Source organism: Homalodisca vitripennis, chromosome 7 (genome assembly GCF_021130785.1).
Source record: "Homalodisca vitripennis isolate AUS2020 chromosome 7, UT_GWSS_2.1, whole genome shotgun sequence".
Taxonomy (NCBI): Eukaryota; Metazoa; Arthropoda; class Insecta; order Hemiptera; family Cicadellidae; genus Homalodisca; species Homalodisca vitripennis.
This window is the reverse complement of record NC_060213.1, coordinates 103,910,675-103,934,456: the sequence shown is the minus strand read 5'-3', so window position 1 is coordinate 103,934,456 and position 23,782 is coordinate 103,910,675. Positions and strand designations below refer to the sequence as shown.

At 29.4% G+C, this 23,782-nt stretch overlaps 1 protein-coding gene across 9 annotated transcripts in view; it reads left to right on the top strand.

Annotated features, from left to right (window-relative positions):
- The first annotated feature begins 7,942 nt into the window (after window positions 1–7,942).
- Window positions 7,943–23,782, top strand: part of LOC124366111 (RING finger protein nhl-1) — a 356,620-nt gene continuing 340,780 nt past the window's right edge. For all 9 annotated transcript variants that reach the window (XM_046822378.1, XM_046822387.1, XM_046822388.1 and 6 more), the window contains exon 1: window positions 7,943–8,117. The gene's annotated coding sequence lies outside the window, so the exon portion shown is untranslated. The remainder of the gene's footprint in view (window positions 8,118–23,782) is intronic.

Genomic DNA, 23,782 nt, shown 5'->3' with positions numbered 1-23,782 from the left:
CGCATATGTGACAGATACGGCCAAATACAAAATAATAGAATCGTAAAAAGTAAGCGCTCTGTGGTGTAATGGTAGCACATTCACCCGGCAAGTGAGAGATCCGGGTTCGACTCCCGGCGGAGCAAGTACTTTTTATGATTCAATGTTTATTGAGATTAAATAAGGCTATTGCCATTTATAAAATTTAATGTATATATATATATATATATATATATATATATATATATATATATATATAAGGCATCTCTTATTATATATTATACGGCATGCTGTGTTTGAAATTACTACTTAATTTTGCAAATATAAACTATGAAATTTTAAACGAGGAACAAACTAGGAAAGTGTAATGTTTAAATTGTATTAATTCATCACACGATTGTTATTAAAGTAATGACTAATAGCAATGTTATAAAAATCTTGATGGATAAATATACATTCTTTTTATACTGGTTTTCGGTATGATTTATCTGATAAATCAGATTCATTTCTTTAAGAGTACGGAGATCGTTAAATGTCAGTTGAATTGAAAACATCCTAAATCGTTCCCTCGATACTCGTAAAGTAAAGTTGTTAACTCGTCTAATTGAACGATCTCCGGAGGAAGTTTGATTTAATAATCAGTAATCAGTTTGTGTTCTTAATCACCCAAAACCATTTTTAATACATTAAAAGTAGTTTTTATGGAAATTTATGAAAGACATTATTCGTTTTTACATTTATATGAGTTGAAACTCATTAAAATTTATTTGTAACAATTTTTAGTTTTGACAAAAATTAACCACAATTGTTATGAAAAATGTTGTAAGAACATTTTTTTTATTCTGTGATATAAAGAAGAGGTTTATATCTTGTGTAGTAAAGATTTTAACCGTATTTGAATAACAATATTTATGAGTCTGAACATAAATCGTTTTAACCCAATGATCTGCGTTTATTCTACAAATAAATGGTTTTTTTACTGAGAAAACTGTAAGCACCACTATATTAATTTATATTTCCATCAAATTATTTTACATTTTTTATTTACTTAATGATGATAGTATATTTACTGAAAAACACATAAAAAATCTCATTTGTCACAAGTCTTATAAACCTGAAACAATAAAACACGCTTCACGTATAATGGACGCCCCAAAAATTTTAATCTACACAACTTTATATAGGACAAGCGTCAATAATTGTGATAATTTCTAATGACAATTGAGACATTAATTATACAAATTAGCGTTTGAATGTCATTATGTGAATATATCAATTAGTAAAAAACTCCGTAAAAAATTAGTAAAAAACTAGTAAAGTAAACGTCACAGCACGATTCCAATTAAACGAATAAGCTTTTAACATATATAGTTGGGTAGTTTTATTTTGGAAAAGCTAGGAAAATATTTTTTATAAGAAGGAAGTTTTCAAGTCTCTCTCGCTCTTTTAATCATATCAGTACATATATTGAAATTGACCAGTTAAATACCATCCCAGATAATACCTGTACGCAGGAATGAAAACATTTTATAACACATTTCAATGAAAGTAATATAAAGTATAAAACTATCACTCGGTTAACTGGCGTTTTCACGTAATAGAAGGATATTTATATATACGGGAACCCATGAATTAAAAATGTTATCGTTCAATAAAAAATGGAAAATACCAAAATACCCAAATTAAATCAGATTTTCCTACACAAGTTGGAACATTAGTTAAACTGGAGCTTTACGTCAAATGAAGTAATTAAGTGGGAAAAAAGTAACGGGATATACATATTAACAGCCTGAAGTAACAAACCACAAGATTCGTGGTCTGAGGGGTCAAGAAAAAGAATTGGAGTGAAAGGCCTCAACTGTCCTAAAACCCTGTGTTGAAGACGGTTAATTTTACAAGAAGTTATCTCGAACGAAGTAGTTTTATATAACATATAATTATGCAGTGATTTTCACACTTTATTTAAGCATGAAACTTTTTCAACCATAGGTTTCTGATATAGCATGTCTTAAAAAAACTGAAAATATTTCAGACACTGAGGTGGGAATGTTACGGTACCTGTATATTTGAAACGGAAATTAATAAACAAAGAACGTACAATATCAGATGGATAGTGAAAAACACTATCCATCTTTTTTTCTTTCTTAGTGAAAAACTTTTGTGAAGGAGAAAAGAATCTTACGTTTTACATTTCATAAGTAGCTGTATAAATAGCTTTAGTAATGACGATAATTAAAAATTGTCGTGTTATTGACAAACATAATCAGGCGTTAATGGATTATGTGAATAAGCTAGATAAATTAAAATATAAAACATTTCTAATTATATCTATAATTATATGTTCCAGAACATCATCCCTGTAATATTCTTTTACTTTGTGCTTTTAGCCATCGTAAGAAGCAAAATGGTTAGAGGAAAATTAAAATATTACAAACCATTTATTACTCTAAAACAATGTATTCTAGCATACCTCCCTTATTTTATTCAAAAAGTTAAGCCTTTCTATATTAGATTAAAGCGAATAAACTTCAACGTATTGTGATTGATCAAAATTCGTAAAACAAATATATTTTCACTTTACTTATCACATTTTTTACAGTAACAATTTATACGTATATGTTGGGCAGCAGTGACGAGTAACTTACTATACACCTTGGGTTATATAGACAGCAGTTCCTTACTGCAAGTAATATCTTTTGTTTCACTTATTAGAAAATATCTATTTAGATACAATAGTAGCTGTAAAAGCAGTTTTTGTCTGCGAGTAATGTCTAATGTAAACACCAACTTATCATCTGCTAGAAAATTCCTATTAGCTATAGAATTATTGTAAAGTTACCTTTTAGAAAAAGTAGATGGCATCTTAACGTAATTAGACCTACCAAGACAACAGATTTCATTTAAAGTGCTGTATATTGTAACCAATAACTAAAATTGTTTAGTAATTATTCTCTTTTTAACAGCATCATTGAAAAAGTAATAATCTTATAACTATTGTTATAAGAACACCAATGTTTTGATACAACTTCTCAGGTAAATAAGAAAAATAACTTTGGCAAAAGACATTGGTATTAGTCCCATTTAGTACAAGTATCACACACTTCAGTGAAAACCCTAACGCTTGCTAATGCTTATATCACAACTTAAAATCTATATGTCCAATCCAAAAATTAGCCTTACCAATTGTTTGTACATTAACATTAGTAATCTGGGAGCGTGAAAGGACTCTCATTTAAGTCTCACAAATGCTGAAATAATTTTAAACATGATAAAAATATTTTTCAGTCCTCGGTTTTATAATTACTGTATAACAGAATTTATTTTCCGATACAAAATATGACCATAAAGCCTTCATAATATAAGAGAACTAAGCGTTAATCTATACGAGACTTCCTGGATTCCGTTCTTTAAAAGATAGCAACACCTAAATAAAGCATACCCACATATATAATATAAAGAAAAATGCAAATTGCAAAAATAAACCCTATGAAACTATTAATTGATAACTCACAATAGTAAATTACTATATCTTTTTATTTTTAAATACTATTACAATACGTGGTATAGGATAATGAAAACGAATTACAGTACTTGGATCCTGGTAATAAGCGATACATAAATATAAATACTTATATTAATTTAAACGAAAGAATATAGTAGTATGCATGAGTAATTTCAATTAATAATTATGACATTTTACTGACGAATAAAACTTATTTTATAGGAACTATCGTTATTTTGAACACAGGACCAAGGGGTTTTGGTCCATCATGGTACTCTATCACCGTTACAATTGTTAAAACTAGTGAAAGGTCACAGCTGTCTGCAAACAGTTTGGATTACTTCTAACTGTAAAGCTTTCAACTTCTTGTTAGGCAAATTATACCGAAATCAAAACTTTAGACAACACCATAAAATAACCTTAAACCAAATATAATTTACTTTGACATAATATATACCTGAAACACTTTAAGCAATATTGCATGTTACTTTGACTGACATGGTGGAATATAAGAAAATATTGTGAAATTCAATATTTAGTATTTGTATGTTTGCGATTGAGGATAATATATGATTGGCAATGAATGTTCTACTTAATTTTACATACAAATCAAAAAGTTGTATTTTTTTTCTTCTTCAGTTTTCTTTTCAATTCACATGGATTTTACTTTACCCTGATTTAGCTAAAATTTAACTTAACTATTTTTTGTGCCTGTTTCACCTTAATGTATCAATTATAAAATAGGTTGAGAACTAAGACATTATAGGAATGTACTCGGATATTGATGTCGGGCAGGTCACCGGATTACAATTACAGATGAAGTCCTTTAAGAGAAAAGATAAAAAAAGTGTGTATCTGATCTCTTCTGAAGAACAACCCTTTTTCTTGACCTTAAAAACTATAAACAAACACGATAGTGAATGTGAGCTTCTTCTTTGGAACAAAAATTTCTTTTTCCAATTGTGAGACAGGGATGTTAGGTGATTAACACAAAATATCCTAAATGGTTGAGCTATAGCATATTATTGTACTTTTAGATTGAAGTAAAAATTATGTCTAATAACCACACCGTAGTCACGGTGTGACAAATAACCCAAGACATAGCTTTATCATAATAATGTTAATGTGGTGGTAAGAAGACTAAGTAATGTAAAACCTGTTTTGTATAATGTAGTCTTAAGTAATTTAAAAATTAAAAATGACAATCTTAAACTAAAGTTTGTAAGAATTATTGGTTTTTACAAGTGGTTTCTTTACTTTAAGAAAAAAAAAATTAAACATATTAATCACCCTTGAAGCATGCGAGTGTGATGTCTCCCTAAGACATTCGTGGTCATAGTTCCAACGATAAGACAGCAGAGAATTCCAAAACTAACGGCAGCTTGTACAATCCTGTAGGACTTGGGCTTATATGTGTTAAACACTAGTACAAAGTTGCTTTAAAGATATTATTACTCTGTAAATTTAATTCACATGTGCCCATAGTTCCTAAGTTGATACAGCAGCGAACTTTCTTAGTTGCCGCCGGCTGGTACGAGTATATAGTTCTAAATGCTTTCGGTTTGTATAAATGAATTAAAATCATATTTTATATTATCATGTAAAATTATTTTAATAAAAAAAAACAAAATAAAGGCTAAATACTAAACGGATTTATTTACAGTAAACAAATTTCAGCCATGATTTCCCATGAGAATTCCACTGCAGTAAATGCGGATAATTAACACACAATTTCGTAAATTAATTAATGTAAATCTAAACTACCTGTCTCTTTTAAAAACACTTTTTGAAACAATAACATAATGTATCGATTTTATTTAAGATGTTCGACCCATGCGGACTATATGAAATTGCAAAAAGAGATATTAACCTTTGATATCGAAAGGTTTATCCTCAGGGGTTAATAGTGATCAGAGAACCGGGTAGGGGCATATTGGAATGGTTTTGACAACATCTGTTTTGTTGCCTGGGGTTTTGTGTTGTTTGTTTACAAAGGCCATCGTGTATAATTATTTCTACCGTGCACACAGCGTGGAATTTATGTGACGTTGGCCTCCATAGTTTAAAAGAAACATTCATACAGTAGAGAAAGTAAATACCAAGGGAATTTATAATTTTTCTATTGATCATTTCAAATATAATAATAATAAATATATTAAAAATTTCAAGTTACCTAAAGAAATAACACATATTTAAATAAATAAATATATATATATATATATATCAAAGTTCGATTTAGTTGTTTTAAAGCTGGTTAATATAAAAATGTGTAACTGTGAAAATTTATTATTTTCCTAGCGTAAACTCGTTTATAAATGTGTTCATGAATAAATTCTAAGAAAATTACAAATTGGTAAGACAATACAAGTAAACAAAATAGTTTACACAAAAATATACTTATTTGATTTCTAAGATACAAATCAAAGGGAAAGTAACATTTAAAAAAGTAACATCTTGACATAAGTATACACTAAAATAAGATTGAACGATATTGCTGAAGATTAAGAATCAAGTCTTATAAAGTCAATATGGAATATATATTTTATAGTTTGTTTAAGCGTAGTTATTAAATTTGTAAGTGCTATATATATGTCCTTCACAATATGTTTGGAAACACGATGATAACACATGAGAAGTCATATAAATATATATATATATATATATATATATATATATATATATATATATATATATATATATATATATATAAAACCCGGATGTCTCACTTGTCGGGTGAATTTGTTCTTTAAACGCATATGTGACTGATATAGCCAAGTACAAACAAACTGAATCGTAAAATGTAACGCTTCTGTAGTGTAATGGCAGCACATTCACTCGGCAAGTGAGAGATCCGGGTTCGAGTCCCGGCAGAGCAAGTACTTTTTGAGATTCAATGTTTATTACAGTATTTCTCTCAATACGGCGAAGTCTATAATAAAGTCTTCCTCAAAAGAAGATGAAAAGAAGAAAATACTGGAGATTGCTATACGACAGGTCTTCATAAATTGTACAGTTCTTAAATTGATCTGTGTACCTAACACTTGGATCATCATTCCTCGATTTATATAGGGTACTATAAATTAAGAAACCAAACGAATGATTTTAATTATCTTTTTACAAATTCTGATGTAACGAAATGTGGCAGGACTTCTTCGTACTTATTAGGCATTCTTAATATGTAAAACGAAGAGAAAATGGTCTGTGGGTGTTTATTGGATGACATATAATTTTAAAAAATTAAAAAAGAAACTAGTTTACTTGAGTACAGGAAATCAGTATTATATATTTCATAATTACAGTGAATATAATTTTATTATATTTCAAGGCTTGTGGGTATCGTAATAAAACTTCCAAAATGTACGAATTCACAATAACGTTTTAGACAACTACGTAGGTAAAAAATAACTACTTCCTTGGATTGAGATGAAATAAAATTAGGCAATGGCAACATGTATGATGTCAACTTCTCTACGCAATGTACATTTAATGCCACTTTAGGAATAAACTATTGGAGAGTTACATGTTCGACCTTAGACTAGACATATTTTGCTTTTTAAGTTCTTCTAAGAAATTTGGAAAATTTCTTAAATATATTTTTGTGTTTTGGAAACTTTGTACTCCTTAGTTTCATATTCATTGTAAGTGGTTGTGCTAATAAGATCTTGCGTTTTACTCCATAAAAACAGTTGTAACCTATAATATCCTCACTTTTAGCAACATGGAGTGTTTTTCATTGTAAAAATATATGACACTAATCACAACCTATCAGTTTTAATTGTATGTTTATGCTTGATTACCGATCGATTATTTTAAATATATTCCAAAAATATTCTTATGAATTACTACTAATACTTTTGGAACTTTCAAAAGGAGGTTGAGTATTTCTCATACATAAATATACGTTTCCCAAAGTCCTACGGCTAAAATTAAATTCTTAAAAGCCATTGATCACTAATAATTTGAGATATAAATTAATATAGTTCCCGGTACAGTCGATCAATACCTATCTCTTTTAATGAGAAATGTTATCAATTTAAAATTAAATTTTCAATTAGTTAATTCATATTATTTGAAACTTGAATTAATTCAAATGCGATTGTTAGTAATTAGTATATTTTAATATTATTATAAATTTTTCCTAAAACTATGAATAATTAACAGTTATGTAGGTTTAATATCACATGTGTAGGACGTTATGATACTTAAGACATAAATAGGTTATAATGTGAAATAAAGCTAAGTATGACTTGGCGGGACTAATTTTATGGCTCTTCCTGTTGCTAAGCAATCTTTCTACCTTTCTTCACGCAGGCAGCTGGGTGGCGAGGGGCCAGTTCAGTGAAGCCTGACGCTGGCACCTGACGACGGCCGTGGCTCGCTATCTCGCCGAAACGCCGCTATTTCCGACCCTACCTGAGCGTCGATATGCGTTGGAACTCCGCCAGACTCTAGCACGTCTCCCGCGACGCTGGCCGGAGTCTTCGCCGCGGACCGGGCTCGCGGAATGGTGTTGGATTCGGACTTAAATGTTTCAGAACAGTGTTTTCAGGGTTTAGTGGAAATTGTGTAGTTTTGTTTAGCTGCTGACGTTTATTACCAGGATGGATCTTTTGGATTATTTCGGGTTTTTTCTCAGGTACGTTTTTTTTTTTGGTTTTCCCAATACATAAATTTAGTATAACAGAAATGCGTTTAAACTAACCAATACAAGATCGACGCACGTTATAGAATCACGAATGTTACTTTGTATGAATTAGCTAAGTTATTAGCTAGTTATCCACCAGAGAATAATATTGCTCTTTAATTAATGGTCATATATAATCTATATATTCTTATTATATTGATTTAAATACAACGAGATTAAAATTTCCATTTCAAAAGAACAATATGTGTGACAATGATTTAGAAATACTGTAGTCGAAGAAACGTGGTTACCATTTCTGAAACAAGACGTATGAACTATGATACTTTCGTGTATTTCCATATCAAAACATATAATGTACTATAACGAAGATCTCTTTAAGGAATTAAGACATTTATTACTTATATCTGATTATACCAAGTAAGTTATGTAATCAACACTTCACTTTAATACATTTATGTTATAATCATGAAACGACAAGGCATACAAGAATATTTACAAATATGAAAGAACAATTGAAAATATTTCTACTTTATCTGCCCCTAATTTATTGACTGTTGAGTTTCAATGTTGGCATGATCTTAGTGTTTCATCGCAGCCAATATTTACGGGAACGAGCAGTAGTTTTGTTCATGTCAAGCAGAGATTTTGGCATCGAAACTGTGAGATAAGATTAGGAAACAGACTTAAGTATCAATGCTGTTTAGACTCCTTCTTTAACTATAGATGGAGTCATGAATGGAGCTATACCCTTTTGGGTTTAAAATCATGAACTTCAAGGAAACAATTCATTAGTTGTGAATTCACCCACTCTGAGGTGGCCTAATTAGTCTTGTTAAGATGTGCTTGAATTTGTATGAAACAAAACATCTGGACATGATCATCTTCTCTAATCAATGCTCTTTAAGTACTCTATATGACTTTTAATATTATTACTATATAATACTATATATTACACTTGCTATTAATTCAATATTACCAAACTAAATTATTATTTGTTCAATATTTGATAACACACGTCGAATTAAAACTGTTAGGTCCCTCATATTTATGCGTGTAATTTGAGAATATTTCTCAATCAACTGTACAATTAGAGAATGTTCCCTATGCCAATGTTAACCATGAATATCAAGAATCAAGAAAGAAACTTATACATTTCTTTATATTCTGACTAATGGTTAATATGGCTAGGTCTTAAATTTTACATCTAGCAAATAAGAATCCACAGAAGTACTGGTTTTGCATGTATAAAGAGCTAAAATTATGGAATATTGAAGCAACCATACTAAAGTCATTACATTGTTGAAATTATTAAAAAGTTCTTGTATTTAATAAATAAAATAAACAATCGTACATATAAGTTAATGGAGTGTACAAATAAGTTAATGGAATACAACATGATCGTTGGTTAACAGAAATGCCATCAATGTGAACGTGATTCAATACTATTATTTAAGTTTTTGTGGATATAGATAGCAACTTTATTAATGTGTCAGTAAATAATAATAATATTCAATATTGGATACTCCAACGAAGAGATGGTAGATTTTCTCCATTATATCACTAGAGGAAAAGTTTGGAATCCGAGTCACACGCCTCACACCCTTTTACCTAATGTTCCGGTGATTTAACTAACGTCTTCTCCATAATATAGGTTACCACCTTTCCTTATATACTTTGAAAACACCTGATCTTATGTCACAAATGAAAGAGTGTTGAATCATCAGTTCATTCATTGTCTTATTAAGGTATAACAAGCAGTTCTCTGTTTTGAATATACTATATTGTTTCAAATTCATTGTCTTTCAATATTTTTGCCCTTGTGACACTGAAATTATCTACGTTTACATTTTGGTTATTTTATGTGGGATTGCATTTAATTACCTTAGGACATTTAGGCAGTTTTTAATCAAGCATAATCAAAAACAATTAAAATTACTACCGTGAAATCCTTTAAATATATCCATAAGCTTTAGGGTTAAGGGAGGCATTGTTTATTAATTATATTTTTAATTAAATAGAACATAAGAAAACAAAATGTATTAATAAGTTTTACTGCAGAAAATAATTATTTTATGTAATAATTTATCACTCTATCCAGTCAATTGGTGTGTAAAAGAACTTTAACCGACTCTTAGCCTAATTGAACTATATCCTAAAACTCTTCTTAGTTTTTTATCACTTATTGTCAAATATACAAAATGTTTTTTCTTGTTTGATTGAAATTTAATCTTGATGGGATGTAGCAACCATTTTAATTAAAAATCCAAAATACATTATTATAATCTAAAACTGATTTCACAACATTGCACGTTAATATCGTTCTGCTAGATTTGGCTGAGTATTTGCAACATTGTTATTGGGAGTAACCGTGAGGGGAAAAATTAGGTACAAGGAATATAATTTAGCCTTGTGTACCAATGTTTTGCTATTAAATAAAAGGCCTGCTGTTTATTATTATTTAATATAGTAATAAATTTGGTGAGAAAAATGTAACTTTGCATAACTATTTTAATAAATCATTGCCTTATGAATAAATTTTTCTTTGAAGAGTGTTATAATGCCAGATATTATAATAAAGCAAACACAGTAAAATTGAATCACATTATCCTAAGTAATTATTTATATTGCACTGTACAGTTTTGTTATGATTTATTTAAAAACTGCTTGAGTAAATAAAGGCATTTTTTAGAAATAGGAACATATGATAGTATGCTGTTTTAATTCTTCTTCTTCTTTCCTAAAGAATAACTAAAGTAGCTGGCAATTGAAGGGGAACTGTAAAAAAATCAAGAAAATAATTAAAGAAGATCTGATGCAATCTAAAGTTAAATTGCCTAATGGATTAGAAGTAACATGATTTGTGATTTATGTTTGAGCTATTAGAGAATACAACTTCAATGCGAACTGGATATTTATGACCATTTTCTGCCAACTCGGCGGTGGCTGTCTCAGACTAACTGCTAATGGCTGTATTAAATCTTTGTAATTTGAACGAAACATTGAATCAATCTTTGTGGTGCAACACCCGATTATTTTCATCTCTTCGACGTAATTTATGTTCCTTTTGAACCAAAAACCACTCTATATAACTATTTATTGTATTTTCCTTCTTCTAAATACACTTCACTCTTACATATTTACTTTTTAACTACGTTTTCTTAAAAGAAAGAGGCTAGCTCCATTACAAACCTTATTCGTCCCTCCCTCATAGGTGACTGGCACTTGAGACGATTGTAACAGGGTGAGGAAAAGAGTTTTACAAATTTGATGATACTGATATGTGCAACGGTCAAACACAGAATTTAACCTTGCGCTATCTCTAACTCAATAAAATACCTAACTTTTTCGTCGGATTTATATCATTAGCTGTGTTATTGAAGCATAAAACCTAAGTTCCTGGAAAAACTATTTTCTTTGTCTGTATTCACAATATCTCTAGAAGGAACTTACTTATAGACTTGTCATTTCTCATGATACTAAATAACTATAAGGGAAATAGTTATAGCAATAGTTGCGATGCATGTCACTCCAAGATATCTAACTGAACGCTAGCAAAAACTTTCTCACTGGTTTTACAGTTAAGCACGATGACGCCTAGAATATTGCAGAGTGAATATATTTGTAAACACACTTTTATAATCATAATAATTATCACAATGACACAAGCTATAACATTTTGATTTTTTTTTTACTAATTGATAAATTACACAATTAAATAGATTGGTAAATACATTGGTTATAAAATAGGTTCACCCTATTCGCCCATACATGGCAAATAATATAATATTTTTTCATTAGCATGTGCACAAAAACCATAATTAGTTTAGTTCTTTCTCAAACAACTCTCTATTTTCAAAATTAAAATATAATAAAGAAACATTCTTCTCTCAGACATCTATTGAAATATAATTTTATACCAGATAGCCTAATTGGTTCGTAATCTTGTTATCACCTAATAGTTAATTGCTTAGTTCAAGGTTTTAGTTGCTGAATAAAAATGTAAAACAAATAAACTGTACTTATTCACATTAGCTATTTTTGTGATTTCTGGTGGTTTAAAACATTTAATCGCTAAACCACTCGGCTTCTAAAAACATTTCTTTTAAGCTCACCGCATTCAGAACTTTACGAACTGTTGGTGACTAGAAGATAATACCCGTTGGGTATTAAGATATTTTAAAGATATTTTAAAGGCTTCGAATAAAATAACCACCGGCCACTGGTTTACTCCAAGTTTAAGGAAGAATTTCTTTTAATTTTATTACATTTATAGTCATTTGACGTCTATAAGTGAGTTCTTAGTCCAATTATTTCTATTTTTTAACAACAAAGATTACAAATTTACAAAGCAAAACATTGCTAGCTTTGGGTACCGCCTCCTTTGGTCTGCCAAAACACAATATTTTGCTTCATTAAAATGTCTTACAAAAGTCCTACTACTTTTCGTTATATTTTATTAGGTAAAAAAATCACTGATGATGAATATATGAAAAATATTTAGTGTGAAAAATAATTTCATTATGCTTTCAAAGCAAGAAATTCTCCTTTAAAATTGTTCTATAGAACCTGCTTTGTTACCTAACATGCAAACATTGGTTAAAACCAATTCAACCGAATGGTGTTATATCTGTGTTCCGTCTCCTTCAATCCAATTAGCTTCAACAACGTAGAATTTCCATTCCCATTGTATGGCAGTAGTGTAAATGATACATTTATATAGATTTATTTATACATAACGTTCAAAGTCAGGTAGCTCAGGAATCTACCTAAAAAGTGTTTATCATACCTTAGTTTAATGTAATCTACCTAATTTATATATAGGGGCATTTAGATGAATGATCGAACCTTGGTCGTATTTGAACTGCAGATTCATTTGTTCATTTATCAGGAGTTTTTTATACATTTAATAGTTTGTCAATATAATAGAACAATATGTTGACAGGAACTCAATGTTTTAACGCAGCAGTTATTTTCATTTAGTAAAACCAAGAGATAACAAAACCTTTACCTAAAGACTGTATTGTACTTGTCAAAGAGCAATATTTTACGTATTATACGTTAAAATCTTTTTTGTCCTATCAGAATCCACATAAAAGAACTTGTAGCATAAAATTGCAGTCATAATAGATAAAAGTTTATAATAAAAATCAGTTAGAATGCTACTTACGGCGTAATAACTTCGAATTAGGTATATATACACCAAATAGATTACGTGGTAAACTAGGTGTACTCTTAGAAAGAAAGATACGGCTAGTTGAAAAAAAATTATGTAATCCGTTACAGAATAAAAGCAAACATATGTAGAAGGATTACATATCCTAAATAATCAATAGATTATATATTTTTACAATTTTCTGATTTTGTTTTTTAACAGGTCAGTTTTTGACAGGCCGATGCACTTTTATTGCAGTTAAAAAATGATTGCATGTTCTCATGGATTGGAATTTAGTATAACTTTTTTAAGTTCTAAAATACACAAATTTTTGTTAATTAAAATAAGAAATTTTTAAATTCTCCACTTTGATATTGTTTACAAATATGAAAACTTTTCACCACCCCTAATGTGAATTTTAAATTTTAAATGATTTTAAACATATAATTAACTAACATGTCGAGTAAGGGATTGAATTTAATTAATTCGCATCTAATGGAGAAGGAAAACGTCAGCGCGTAAAGCTCTCGTCCCTGCGTAATCGGTTGAGGCCAAAACTCGGGTTTGGTTGTTATGGAAACGGACTGTGGAGGCCATTAGGTTTACAGGTGGTCATCCAAGAGCTCTAGATAATGCCTCATGGGCCTGATCGGTTGATTAACGTATAGAGTGGCAGGCAGCGCGTACATTTCATACCAGATATTACCATTAGGCTTCTTGTTTCCATCGCAATATCGAATGGCAATTACTATTGCTAGAGAAGTTGACTTGTGTTGCACTAACGCTTCACAGAGATGAATATTACTAATGGAACTATACCTCAACGATTACAAGTGACTGCATTATAGATATTTCGATATTTATTATTATTAAAATACTGCAAGTGAACATTTAATTGAGACCGGCCTATAAATACATTTTAAGCATTAATACCGGATTTAAATATTAACAGAACACCGTGCGAGTGTAGCAGAGGCATTATATTTCCAATTCCAATTTTATCAAAATTGTATTACTAATTTTTGTAAATTGCTTTTAACGTTTATTTAATATTGATACGGAACGTGTTTTAAATATAAATATAGTATATTTTAAGTGGCTCTATTGATAAAACAAACATTTATGTGTAAAATAACTGAAAAGTAAGTACACGAGACATTTATGATGTAAGGAAACATCTTTAGCAAGGTACATTTACTAAAAAACCTGCTGATTATACGTATATAGTACGATAGTAATGGTTTTTACAAATACACCTTAAAGTTTACTGTTTTATACAACAACACTGTATACTTTGTTAACAAAGTTAAAAAAATTTAAATGTGAGTATTGCTAAACAATTCCGTTAAAATTTGAACAAATTAGTAAAATTGAAACAAATATTAATTGAAAGTCAAATATGGTTATCTATTGTAGTTCAAATCATAAAGTGGTAAAATGGTGAAACTGCGGATTAAGATAACTTTTTAGATCTTATTAGGTAATATGTTTTGTATGAGGTATTACTTATTCTAAATCGTCCTGTGTGGTACCAGATATGTGTATGTAAAAATTTTTTTTTGATTTTTACTGAATTACACAGAAATATAGATTTATAGTACTGCGTAAACATGTAAAACTGACTATTTACGGATCCAACACCAGATAGATTATAATAAAATGTTTTCTCAAGAACAATAGTCAAATGTGTTATTAATAACATTACATTTGGAAACGAAACAATTGCTCTAGATGGATATTTTTGTTACTCATTAGACAAGAATTAGTATTTTGCTTTTAGCATATTCTGTAATCTTTCATCCCAAGAGCAATAGTTTCCCTCTTTAGACGAAAAGCAAGCAAAGTACCATGATTTAAGTGTCTAATAGAAGTTTTAAATTAACTTACAATTTTAATTGGATGAATAGACAAAAAATAACACGATTTTAAAAAGGACCAGACAGGTCCTTAATGGTTAATGAAGTATTCTGGTTAAGAATACGCCATAAATGTATAGAGAAAATTATATCCAAACAAATCCATTTAACTTAACTCAGAAAGGTTTTACTTTTGAATCTATTTATTGACAAAAATAACCAAGGATGGTATAATTTAAGGATTAATAAACTCTTTTTAACATTACATAGATAAAAAATTAGATGTAGCCAGTGGTTCAGTAACAATGCGATGATACCCGTGGACATCCACCAGCCACACCGAGTTATGCCGCACGTATTTAGAGACATGTACAGAAATAGAGACAGAGTCTGTCAGCGAGTGAGTCAAATAGCATGTTAGCATTTGCCAGTGAAAGGTTGCCATCCCCACGTGCAGAAATCACTTAGATCATGATATCTATTTAATTCAAAGTAATACTCTATTTAGAGTAAACTATATTATTTTAGTATAGTCTGATACAAGGATATACATTATTTTTAAGCAGTGTTAGTAAACAGATAGATTATTGGTTGAGCGTTAGGGAAGCCACTCCGAGGCTCGATAAATTAAAATTTGTCGCTCTGTCCACACGATATAAGAAAATAATTTATTTATTTATTTGAAATGTTGTATGATGTTTTATTTAATTATAAGCCCTACCAAATTAAAAAAATTTTGCATGAAATATTCATGTTTAATTTGCTATTTATCAAATCTACCGTCAGCTACCTTACTTTGTCTTGAAATGTCATTGTTAAGCAAATTTTGATATTATATATAACCTTGTTACGCTACTATTATCCGTAAACCATGTTAACTTTTAATCTTTAATAATAATATTCACCATTATTGTATCAGTGATTTTGGATTCATATACAGACTATTTTTCACCATTACGGTTTAGAAAAGATAACAGCCTCCAATTTGTTATAAATATACAATCTTGACTTTAAAATACTATATAAGTGAAGTTTTCTTAAAAAAAAGGATAAGATATATAGGAACTCTAGAAGGTTTTATAGATAAATGGTACGAAGCTTAAAATGCTTTAACTTTTGCCAGCGTAGGAAATAGACTGGAACTGTAAGATGGCGAAACGTAGCAACGAATCACGCTGACTTGTGGATAGCGCCATCTGTCTCTGGTAGACCGTACCGTTCTGCTAAGCGCTTGTCGTTTTAAATATCTCTGTAACATAAACTAATATGAAGTTAGATGTGTTATTTTTACTGAGCAAAGTTATATAATTAATTAATATTCATTATATCTACATCTAATAGATGTTTACATTAATTATTACATTATGTTTACATCTAATAGCAGATATAAACACGTTTAATTACTCCTATATATAGCCAATTGCCAACTCACTAACTGTTATTTCTAAATAATAATATAAAAAGTAATTTATCAGTATTCTATGATGTCTGTTCGCAATGATTAAGCGTTATTTCTAAAAATAAAATAAGCTTGTGACAATGATAAACGTAGATAGTAAGTTATACACAAACACTAACTTAAATATTAAAAAGAGCAAATATTATAGTACAGTTTTACTTGAGGAACAAGATTATTTTAATTTTACAATAAAACTTCTTCAATAGAATTTTTTTGTTTACTTTCAAAAGGGAGTTTATTGATAAATAAATTTTACTTAAAAATAAATATATGATTATATTTTTGTGTATCATTTTTATATATTGACCAACCTTTTCTCATTAATCTTGGGAATAGACGCCTGTTTTCCTTAAATATGTAAAACTGGAATAAACATTAAACTAAAGTGATAGGTAGTAAAATCTACCTTTCCTACATTAAAACGGAATGTAAAACCTTATGTCAGTTATTATCAAACTAAAAGTCGTTCATGATGTTCATATCCCTAATCCGTGATTTTGGGAATTAATGGTATTTTATGGACATTTATTCTTACATATTTAAAAACATATTATAATATCAAGGTGAACCTGAACTCATTATTTTTCTTTTCGTTGGACAACTTTAAAAGTTTTAACTAACGTAATTACGTATAATTCATACCATCGATGATATATAAAGTATTCAGACAAACAAGAGGTTATATTAGAAAATACGTTGGTGTCAGATTGGACCGAGTCCATCATTCTCAATGACATCTATTGACAGCTTTACTCATTTTCTATTTTAGTTCATGCTCTACTTTTAAAAACTGTACGTCATAACAAAATACAAACATGATATATTTCCGCTTTGGTCCTTGGCATACTTAATTAGGTAGTTTTCGAATTATAAATAAGCCTTCAATTTCTTTTGTAACTGCAGTTTATCGTTCTTGCTTGGGTAGAAAATAAAATTTTGAGATTTTAATGTGATGATTGATTAAATTATAATGCCCGTATGCACTTTCCTAGAGTTAACCTAAATATATAATGAACACATACTGAACCTATTATAATTGAGCCCTATATCTGGTCACCTCATGGAAGTGCCTTACAACTACTAACTATCCACTTCTTTTCATGATAACAAACTCCTCAGTTGCTTTCATCCCACAAAATTCCGTGTCATTCTTTCCAAAATACAAATGCGTTTGAAAGAAATCTACTCAAGCAAAAATGTCATATTTAAATAGAAAAATTTTTACTGGGACCTCTTATTAGTAGCTTACGCCTTATAAGTCCTTATAAAACATACATGATCACATGGATATTTCGTTCTTTCACTTTTTATTTACTAATGTGTTATGACCTAACTCATGATATTTCATCAATATATTTATTTAGTGATTCCTCATACACATCGCCCTGCCCTTCATTGTTCTTTAATATTTTTCTTTCTTCGAGTCTTCATAATTCTCCTAAATTTCTTTAAGTTTTCAGTACTATACTTGTCTGCCACAAGAGTTCACGGGGTCCTCATTTAGTGTCGAACTCCATTTCCTATCTCCAAATTTAACCTCCATCAGATAAAACATGCACCTCGTCGTATTCACTACCCTTACTTTAAAGTAGCCACTATCCGTTGGAATGTGAATATATATATATATATATATATATATATATATATTGAAATAGCTACCTTTCACGTAAGATATACTTATATTGCCTAATAGTGTTTGTGAATACGTTAATATATTATCTATTCTTCGTAATCTGGATGTAGAATATCTGGACATGGATGTATCAAAGTATAACTCCAAATTTTCGACATGGTCGATTACTTCTATCGGATTTTGGTACTGTTTCTGATTGGTTTCAGTCTTACATATTATTTAAGTAGGTCAGGTTCCTAGATATAGGTTGTACTGGAAAACTTGTAATTTCCCAATAAAATAGAGTATTACAAAATACCAGTAGTTTATAATGTTAGATTTATTCACATTAACATTTTAAGTAATTATGACGTAGATTATGATTATTTTTCCATATAAAACTGATTTTTTATGTAGATATGATTATAATTTTTGTTTCCTTTTGCTTAGTAAATTATTATTATAAACTACGTCAATGATATGTTTTTTCAACTTAAGAAGGCTACACTCGTTTTTAATGTTTACTACTATGCATATAACAATAATTCACATACTAGTAAATATTTTTAATTTAAGCAAAAAAGCATAGATGACAGTCATTAAAATGGCATAAAGGCCTTTGGCTTCAGGATCATATGTCCAATTATTTTATTATTCTCAATTCACCAAATTCAATCACTGCTCTTGTGGAACGGAGTTAACAATACGTTCATACATGGTGCATACCGTGACATGTTATTGATTACGAGTGTATGATTATGCATTTGGAACTGCACAAATAGATTTGCACTATTACGTTTACTTATTAATTTGCTTACAAATTTTATTCCTGATTAATCGTGTCACATTATTAAGCATTTATCTAAAATAACCAACAGTAATAATACTGATCAAGTTGTTACTAGTGGCTTCTCAAGTTTTATTACCTAGTGGCCATGATAATAATTACTGTATAGAGTATGAAATAAAATACGATACAATATTTAGGCTTTACTTTTGAAACACTGCTTATGTTACCTTAAATATTTAAATATCTAAAGATCCTTGAATTCCTTGTCCGAAGTCCTATATGTTCGACTGCTCGTGTTTGTATCACAGCTTTGGGCAAATTAAACTTTACATTTCTGAATAATGAACAAAAACTAAAAAATACATAACAACATTTTTTTTTTAAATAAAGAAAAGAAATTTAAAAATGAACAAACAGAATTTAGATTAAGAGTAAATAAACTATGGAATATAATTGGAATTTAAATAGACAATTAAACAACGTATTGATGCTAAAAATGACAGTAGCCAAATAATAATAAAAATAATAAATGAATATATCGCATAAATAAAAATTACAATACAAAGGCAGAAAAAAAATAAAAATAATCAACAATATATCAAAACCACAACATAATTATATGACAATAAACGAATAAAAAAGTATAGATAGAAAATATTGCAATCATACCTACTAACTTGCCAATATACAACACTCCGTTCTCTCTCTCTCTCTCTCTCTCTCTCTCTCTCTCTCTCTCTCTCTCTCTCTCTCTCTCTCCCTCTCCCTCTCTCTCTCTCTCTCCCTCTCTCTCTCTCTCAATCTCCTCCCTCTCTCTCTCTCAATCTCCTCCCTCTCACCCCTCTCTCTCTCTCTCTCAATCTCCTCCCCCTTACATCCTCTTGTATAGCGCCCACGAGGATGGACAGGACCATATAAATCTCATTCATGTCACCTTGGAAGAATAGGATCATATAATAGTCTTTTTTTAATAATTTTGAATCTTTAACACAAAATATCCTGATAATTAAACCAAATCTGTCGATCCACTCTTTTAATCCAGTATATGTACGTTTGATGTCATAAATGTGCCAGTACCGAGAATGAAAGAGGTTGGCCAGATATCGGTTTTTGCTGTGCTCAATGTAAGCTCATCTGAAAGGCATAAGCCTGCCAGTAGCGTATACAATTGAGATTTCTTTGAATTGCAGAATTAAGCTACACAAAAGATGTATTAAATCAGCTTTAACTAACATACACAAGACAAATATATTAGTAACTTCATACACGCAATATGCAAAACAAGCAAAAATCTCTATTTGTTTAAGAAATTACTGAGCCAAGTGAGTCACTAGTATTCTTCTGACATTTTCAAGTGTATTATAGAAAAAAGCACTGGTTGCCAGGCGCAGTGCTACCCAGCCTTTGAATCCTCTTAAGACTGCTCTTCATCCTGTTCAATATTCTTCATTGTATTAATTATTTTATTGTAATAAATAAACAATATAAACATATAAACTGACAATACTATGTAGGTAGTTAATCTGATAAATATTAGTCTAATATATGATTCCTAACAGCAAACTCACAATTTTCTACTATTGATTAATAAACAACTGAAAACGTAAAACGTTTGAATTACAATGGTTTCAATTTAAGAACATCTACTTCCTACTGTGCACTATAATAATATTATTACTACAATGTGTGTGTCGTTATCAAAACATGTTTTACTAATTTTTAGTGCAGTATCAATTATTCGATTAGCTTAGATAAGTTATATTAAACTTTTTCTGATGAAAAGTGTACAATATTACAACCCAAGAACTGTATGTAATCAAATACATTTATAATAGTAATGTGTTGGTTAACTAAAACGTTCAGATTTCCTTTCTTACTAGTCTAGGTTCATATACTAATTCATTACGGAATGAGTTTAAATTACAAAAGTAAGAAATAAATGAAGTGTCACATCATATTTAAGACCTTACATTGAAGCAAACTTCTCAACCTCTCTTGCTATTTATTAGTTAGCACTCATGCATTTAGATGGAATGTGCTCATGCGGCAGAATTATACATTTATTTTACTAAATAAGCCCGTATATCACGCCAACGATCAATTTAGTTCAAACCACACTTGAATTCGATTGTTTAAACATTTGACAAACATCAAGTCATCAACCGAAAAGTCCCATATACTTTGTTAAGTCTGTGTTTTATTTCGATAAGACTTAGTGCTTTTATTTCTAATCCGTGCAACTGCCATGGTTTATGATATATTTTCTTGTGTCATAGAAAATTATTTTCCAGTTTTAAGTACTTGCAAATACGCAACTTCAGAGAAAAAGAAAGTTTTATGTATAGTATGCATTTAATAAGTAATTTACTTGCGAGTATTATTTTTTAAGTTAAAAATAGGTATGTTTGTAAGGCAAAATCTACAGCCAAGACGTGAGATATAAAATACATAGGCAGGAAGGAAAAGGTCTTTTATATCGTCCAGTACCAGGGGCCAGTTCCCATGTTCCTTGCTACGATTAGGCTCCTTCATTATAAAAACGCACACCCAAAATTGAACAGCTTGATATTAAGTTTATACAAATGGAAGAACGAAGACATGATTATATTATTTATCACATTATGATTGGTGTGGCTATTTTGTTAAATTTAGTCTGTTAGAAATGTATAGCAATATGTATTATTATTGTTGGGTACATGGGATAGAAATAACCTGTACGCAATACACACAAACATTGCAAATATTTAGCTTTCATACATTATATTTTGCATATTCACACTTCGACTATATATTACAATTTGGGTCGAATATTTATAACGAAGGGTTATCAGTTGAAAATGGGAGGGGATATGAAAATATTCCCTTCTGCCTATTTAACAACAGTACATTTGTAACGAATATTTCTGTAAACATACTACAGGATGTATACACTTAAATGTAGTGTTATGAATGATACCTAAACTAGAATAAATATAATATGTATCACAATTATTGGATATAAATTATTAATTTATATATTATAAATAATTAATAATTCATTTATTTATAAATTATTAATTATATAAATTATTGTGCAAATGAAATGTGGATTCAAAGCGTGAAAAAGTAAATGATACGCATGGAGAATTAATTTTTCGAATGCCTTGCAGAATTATTGCCAATTTTTTTACAGTATATTTCAGCAATCAAACTACTGTTACAAGGCGGTTTAATCAACATAATCAGTTGATTCCGTCTACTTAGCAAACCATTGTTCACGATCCCCGAACTAATCAGCAAAGTTAACCAATCAGTGTGTGTATCAGCCAATTAGTAGCAAATGTAATTCCGACCTTATCACATCACTTACAAATTGGAAAGTCACTAACACAAACATTAACTTCATGCTACTCAGCAAAGTCTAGAGCGCAATTTATAGTTTTTATAAATGGTTTCTAGTCAAACCGAAAAGTAAGCTTTTATGAACTAACATTAAACAATAGGTTGATGAAGAAATAGTCTTAGTTTTGAACAATAAATATACAATTAATAATACATGTCCCTAATACATGAGTCCCTTAGTCCCTAATACATGAGTGAAACGTTTTACCCAATAGTATTGTTGTAATGTGTTCTACAGTTAAACTTAAAAGTAGGTAACTATAAAAGATATCTTACTTTCTGTAAACAAACATATTATTATAATTCTTTTTCTAAGTAAAAGACAAAGTTCTAACTCAGTCATCTATCACTAATTTTCCAAATTTCCAGTAACTCAGAAAGTATAATTTCATGACTCTAGTGAAAAAAACCATAAAAAATTAAACGTACTTGGGTTTAATTTGGTTTACAACTCATAGAAAAACTATGTTATGTTTTTAAATTTATCTGTACCCTAAAGAGATGAAATTTGACGTGAACATGTCCTAAAACATTTTTTGAAGAAACATGAAAAAACCAGCGAATTATATTATACGAAACATGCATACACAGGAGGTCATGCTATCAGCTCAAAGAACGTACATGACATACATTGCTTCCACTCATTTCAAAATTCAATATTATTATATTAGTAATCTTAGAGGTAATGTGGTAACTAAAAAATACAGACGATGAACCGGAAATACTTGAAAAAGAAGTGTTTTTTTTCTTTTTATTCTAGAGTACTATTTGTTTGTATTTTTAATATTTGCCACAGACCATTTAAACTGTTTTAATACAGTATAAGTTAGGAATAAATTGACACTTTCTTTTGTGTAAGATTTGCTAATTTACATAAAACATATTGTATCTTTTAACACACGTTTTACCCAATATATATATATATATATATATATATATATATATATATATATATATATATATTACCCGTCCTTTAAACCATTTGTGTTGTTTGTGTAAACATTTCTTGCAGAACTTTTAAAGTGTTATTCAATTTTATAAAAGTTTAATAAAACTCAAAAATTTTGGTTTGGGTCAACGTGTCGAATTAAGCTTTTCTCTGCCGAGCCTTTGAACTAGTCCTGTACAAATATCGACTACAATTTATTTAATAACAGTAAATTATACCTTTACCAGAAGGATTTATTTTGATTTTAATTATACGGTAAAACAAAGAAAATAAATATTATTTTAGCAACAAATACTTATAGAATTTTGGAAATTATTTCAAAAAAATTATCAAATATCAGACAATATTCACACTGCAGCGTTTGCTTTCTCAACGACAATGAAGGTGTATAACATAAATATAAATATAATCCTCAATTTTAGTGTAAATAAAGGTATATTTCATAAGTGAAAAACAG